This window comes from Arachis duranensis, chromosome 1 (genome assembly GCF_000817695.3).
Source record: "Arachis duranensis cultivar V14167 chromosome 1, aradu.V14167.gnm2.J7QH, whole genome shotgun sequence".
Lineage (NCBI taxonomy): Eukaryota > Viridiplantae > Streptophyta > Magnoliopsida > Fabales > Fabaceae > Arachis > Arachis duranensis.
Genome location: NC_029772.3, coordinates 25,411,534 through 25,417,976, shown reverse-complemented (window position 1 = coordinate 25,417,976; position 6,443 = coordinate 25,411,534). Strand labels below are relative to the sequence as shown.

The 6,443-nt window shown below is 36.7% G+C and overlaps 1 pseudogene; it reads left to right on the top strand.

Annotated features, from left to right (window-relative positions):
- Window positions 1-3,608: 3,608 nt before the first annotated feature.
- On the top strand, window positions 3,609-6,196 carry LOC110277858 (delta-aminolevulinic acid dehydratase 1, chloroplastic-like; annotated as a pseudogene).
- Window positions 6,197-6,443: the final 247 nt, after the last annotated feature.

Below are 6,443 nucleotides of genomic sequence, written 5' to 3'. Positions count from 1 at the left end.
TGATCGAAGCAATGAGGAATCACTCTAGCTGACGTTGACCTTGGCTAAACGTTCATAACTTGCAAGGTGCCATTTTGTAACTAAAATTGGCATTAACGTTGGTGGTAACGTTTGTATGAAAACGTTGAGCCCAAACATTGCATGACAGATGAATTTTGGGTGCTGCTAGTAACGTTTGACTCAATGTTGGTTCACCAACGTTTGCTCATCCGCGCGTGTGCGGATACCACGCGTATGCGTGAAGGCTGTGTTTTTGCCCTTCCACGCATGCGCACACACCACGCTTACGCGTGCATTGCCATTTTTCCATTCCACGCGTACGCGTCATAGACACGTGCGCGTCAATTCAAGTTTCTCAATTCCAATTTTTGGGCTTCTATTTGCAGACGTTGGAGGCAACGTTTGAGGCAACGTTGGACCTCCAATGTTTGTTCAGTCACGCGTATGCGTGACCCACGCGTACGCGTGAATGGTACCATATTTTTCTATGCACTTTTCGGGGCAGTTTTCTCCCTCAATTTTATTGTCCACCAAGTAGTGCCATATATGCCTGGAAAGCACTAGATTCTTACTTTCCAATGCCTTTGGAATAATCTCATTTGGAGCTTTGTAGCTCAAGTTATTATTGTTTGAAGTAGACCCCTTCAGCCTGTGAGGAGCAACATTTCCAGCAACGTTGGAGTACCAACTTTGGCTCCAACGTTGCTTCCCTTTGCTTCCTTTCATGGCCTTCTTGTTGCTTCTTTTCCTCCCATTTTCTTAGCTTCCTTTTCACCTATCATCAACCAAACATTTGCATCAAAGTTTGCAATAATTCACAAGATAATGCATCATTCATAGCATCAACCAATTCTTTGTATAAATCTCATGAAAATGTACAAAATTAACAATGTTTGATCAAATCAATACAAGCATGAATTTCTCATCCAAATGCTTACTTATTGCCTAAGAAATGCATGAAACCTAATGAAAATAATTGAAAAAGGCTAGTGAAACTAGCCTAAGATGCCTTGGCATCACAACACCAAACTTAAATCTTGCTTGTCCCCAAGCAAGTGATGAGGGAAAAATGATTCTACACAAACTCACCGGCAAGCGTACCAGGTTGCATCAAGTAGTAATAACTCACAAGTGTGAGGTCGATCCCACATGGATTGATGGATTGAGCAACTTTAGTATGGTGATGAATTTAGTTAAGCGAATATTTGATGATTTGAGTGAAGCTTGATTAACAGAAGTAAAATTGCATGAAAATAAAAGGGAGAATGAAAATTGGCTGAATCTTAAAGTGCAGAAACTTAAAGTGCAAGAAAGTAGAGAAGCTGAAACTTAAAATGCAAGAAAGGTAAATGACTGAAACTTAAAGTGCAAGAAATGTAAATTGCTGAATCTAAATTGCTAGGAAACTTAAATTGCATGAAGAATAATGGGATTTTTGGGTACTGGGATTCAAAACAAAGCTGGAACTGTAAATTGAAGTAAATTAGAAAACTATGAGATGAAGAGAAATTGCAGAAGAACCAAAAAAGAATTGAAAAATTGTAGAAGAATCAAAACAGAAAGAGAGCTTAACTCAATTATGAAATCCTAAAAAGAAATTGACATGTGCAAAAGAGTAACATGAACAGAAAGTAAATCTAGATCTCAATTACTCTCTTGACCAAACAGTAAAGAAGAAATTGCAGAAGAAATAAAATGAAAGCAGAAAAGAAGTTTCTGATCCAATTTCCAATTCTTAAAATTATAAAAAGGAAAAGTAAAAGATGATTCTCAGATGAAGAATTTCAGTGGAGTTCTTCAATCTGAGTTCAAAACCCAAAACAGAAAATTAAAGTTGCAGAAGAGAGAAAATGAACAAAGAAAGCAAACTTAGATCTGATCCCAATTCCCCCAATTCTAAAATTCTAAAAGGAAAATTAAAAGAGGGCAAAAGGTGAAATGAAAAAAGGTGTGAAGTAAGAAAAGTCCTTCTCCAATCAAATTTGCTCCTATTTATATACTTTCTATTTACAGTCATTAAGCACTTGGAGTGGGCTTTTTGGTTTGGCCTTGAATGAAAGTGGGTCAGGGGTGTTTAGTGCTCCTTCCAGTGGAGCGCTCCGTTGAGTCAATGAGCGCTACGTTCACTCCTCGCATTCCTTTGGTGCGCCAATTTTCTTTCCTAGCGCTCTCCTGGTGAGCGCTGCACCATTTGGTGCATGCCTTCCCTTCATTAGCGCTGCCTTAGTGAGCGCTACGCTCTAATTTTGAGCGCTGTTTAAGGCGGATGGCACAAGGCTTCCTCCCCCAAAGCTTGAAATCTACGAAAAAGGTAACTAAGTGAGCGTGGCGCTTACTTTGGAAGTGAACGCTAGCCTTGTTTGCTATTGAGCATGGCGCTTCCTTTTTGAACGTAACGCTTTACTGTTTGTTTCCTTTTTTTCTTCATTTCTTCACCTACAAGCAACCAAACAAGCAATCAAAGTCTCACCAAAATTACAAGGTCTTTGCATCATTCGTAAAATTAATTAATTCTATCATAAACCTTATGATTTTGTGTAAAATAAATTATGTTTGATTAATTCAAAACAACCATGAGAAATTCCACTCCAATCACTTACTTATTGTACAAGAAAGTGCATAAAACCTAATGAAACAAATGAAAAATGATTGAAAAACTAGCATAAGATGACTTGTCATCATAACACAAAACTTAAACCTTGCTTGTCCCCAAGCAAGCACTAAACATGAGAAGAAATGAAATAAAACAGAGAAGCATATATGCTCTTATTTAGTAGGAAATAAAATTTGGTTCATGGGGTTTTATGCAGACAAAATGTAGCTCAATTATTCTTAGCTGTCAGGTATGAAATATCTCCTTGAGGATTCACTAGAGTTGCTGCTATAATGCCTTGTTATCTTTGATTGTTCCCTGTTAGATTTTTCCTTTTTTCTTTTACTTCAGAAGCTTCTTTCTTAATGACAGCTCAGTGTCAAGTGTTGCAGCAGCCTTTTGGCTCAATTTTTCTCAACACTTCTTCACTACAGACACTTGGCTCACAATCCTTCTTAGGAACATTGATGCCCAACACCTCTTTAGGTTACTAAATGCTTTGTAACTGGGTTGCTCTTGATAATGGACTTTCAGTTGGTAATCCCGGATTAGTTAATCCAAGTTATTAAGTTTTAAAAGACTCATCAGAACCTAATTGTCCAAGCAGTTCCTAGTACCACTACAAAATTTATATATATTTGTGGGTGTTTTTTAGTGGGAGTTTTTAAAAACCTCCATAATATATTTTATGTGTGACATTTTGATAAACTCCCATAAGATAACTAACAATAAAACTCATTGTTACGGTGTTACCACTTAAATTACCATATAATTAAAACTCTTCAAAATCTAAAAAAATACTTGAAGAGAAAGAATGGAGGTGAGAGCTTAGTGAAACCCTAAGATTTCCATAGCCATAGCCATCTCCATTGCCATCTCCACCGCCGTAGCCGCCTGCTCCGCCATTGCTGCCGTCGTTACTACTAAAGTTCATCTCCTTTATACTGTTGCCAGAAAGCAACTGAGATCGAGTCAAGACGCCTCCTTTATCAAAGCGTTTCTAGATCTTGTCGCAATGTCCAAGCCTCTGAGACCAAGAGAAAGCACCTCTTCTGTCAACTCTCCTCCACAAATGACTCTCGTGTTCTCCATCGGCATTCTCTCGCTTCTGCATGCTCTTCTTCGTTCCACTCATTCTCAATTTTTGGTTCTCTTTCTCTGTTTCCTTTTTATTCATTTCTTTGTTTTTCATTTTCAGATTTTGAATGCTTTGCTATATGATATAATATTCAATGAGTTTTATTATCTCTTAATTGATGAACATTGTTTCAAATTCGCAGGCACTCCAAGTGTTTGATGAATTGTTTATTCTCTTAATCGTTGTATTAATTCTTGTTCGGTGAACCGATACTGTGTCTTATTTGCTCACTGTAAATTAAATCTGATTATATCATAGATTAGACTCTCCTGATAATAGCATTTTTCCTATTTCATGTCATACTGCAAGTGGCAGCAACTATACTATATATTTGGCCACTATATATTTACGAGCAATGAATTTAGTAGTTCATTGTAATTAATTTTTTGTTTGATCTATTCAAGTTCAATTCCCTGAGTATATTGTGATATTTTCAGGTTCTTGTAGTGTTATAGTATATATAGGAAGTTTTGTTTGTTATTCTTGTTTATAGTTTTGATTTAGTAGATTGAATATTACAACCTAAGAACTTTTCTTTACAACATTGTTGAACAAGTAGCTGATGTTACTAGAAAGCATAGGTGGATCAGTGCTAACAATGAAGTCACATATTTTGGTTCATCTTTTGAGGTGAGTATTCTTGTTCTCAATGTTATCATCGACACTAATTTCTCTGCTTTGGAAGATTTCAAGGTCTCCAATTGTCGATGTTAAGTACTATTATGTCATCTAAACAATCATTTCATTCATTTCTTCCTGTTAGTTCAATTTTCAGTTTGCTAATGGGTGGCATTCTCAAATTTTTGCCAGAATTAGAATAAGTTATATAACGTCTGGAGGATTACCCCTAAGAGAGTCATCATTGCTTCTAAGAAATTCGTTCACTTCATTATTAGAGAAGACCTTGTTAAGGGGTTTGTTAGAATCTGTTTGTTGATCATGTACTCTTATGTTGCTTCCATTTTATTTTAACTCTGTCTCTACTATTATTTTCTGCTCAGATACAGAATGTCCTATCTTGGTTTCTTTCTTTAGAGAAGAGGGAAAGATATCACGCAAGCTTGTTGAGTGTATTAATACATATTTTATTGTTTCAGTTTTGTATAGAGACTATGAAGTCCAATTCAAAATTAGAAGAGAGTAGTTATGCAATAGGGCCTTCTTCGCCCTCTCCACCTCTTCGCCGTTAGAGCAAGTGATTCCCACAACGGTAACCATGTGGGTCCACTCCACAAGCTTGGCCTCTCCGACGCAAAATGCGAAGCCGCCGTTGTTGTCGGTAACGTCCCGGAGGCACCTCCGGTTCCCCCTAAACCAGCTTCTCCGGTTGGAACTCCCGTCGTCCCTTCACTTGTGAGTCTCTGATTCAATTTTCAAATAGGAACCAAATGTGTTGACTTTAGCCTTGCGCATTCTTGCTAATGATTTAGAAAAACTTGTTGAGTTAAGCAATTGATTTGATTTGATTTTGTATCAGCCACTTAACAGGCATCCTCGATGCAACCGGAGGATGCCGGCGCTGAGGGAAGCTTTTCAGGAAACGACAATATCGCCTGTGAATTTCGTGTATCCACTTTTCATTCATGAAGGTTGGTCTTGTTTTTACTTGTTTTATGCATTGTTCATGTGTAGTGGAGGTAGTGTAATATGCTATGCTGGATTTGTTTTGATTCGTAGCAATTGAACTTGCAGGTGAGGAGGACACTTCAATTGGGGCTATGCCGGGATGCTACAGGCTTGGATGGAGGCATGAACTTGTGCAAGAGGTTGTTATTTGCTCTTGTTTCTGTATCTCCTACTAAAAGTGCTCTAGTAATCCTCCTTAGCATTACACTTGATTAATTCCCTTTTTATGGATTGGCTTTAATGTTTTCTAGCATTATTCATTTATTTGAGTTACTTATCAGAAGTTTGAAGCTGTTTAAATATGTTCAAGACGTTTAGATAGATTTAATTGTTTCTTTAAATATCTAGGCTGGGAGGAACTTGGCTAGTTTTGTTTGGGTATTCTACTTCCTATCCTGAATCTGCCTATTACATTGCTTATTTTGTCTTTTTTGTGTAGTATTAAAAATAATCAGTAAACACACAAAGTCGATCCTCCCATATAATGCTCTTCTAATTTATATTTGCAAACCACATGGTTGATGATGACATTGTGCTTGCCATATCTTCAGGTTGCAAAGGCATGAGATGTTGGTGTTAATAGTATGGTGCTTTTTCCTAAAATTCCAGATGCTTTGAAGGTTCTATTCTGTTACTTACATACTCTAGATTTTCTGTAGTGTGATTTCAGCCCTGTATGACAGATTTTTTCCTTATAGTCTCCCACAGGAAATGAAGCATACAATGATAATGGCTTAGTGCCTCGGATACGTTTGCTCAAGGATAAGTTTTCAGACCTTGTAAGTGAACATAATCTGAGGTTAATATTTTCTGGTGCTTGTGGAGAGTTAAGCCAATAATATCCTTATCATAACTAACATAAATGGATCAGTTTAATTTATTAGATTGGATATAAATAGTCTAAATTATAAAATTATAACTCAAACAAAATAAACTTAAACAGAACAATTCATATAATCCATGAATTTATACGACACTCTGTTTGTTAATCCTATTCATAGTATTTTGTACTTGTATACATAGTTGGGATTCTTTTTATAGTTAAATACTAATGCTTAATTTTCTAAGAAAGCTAGAGATACATCG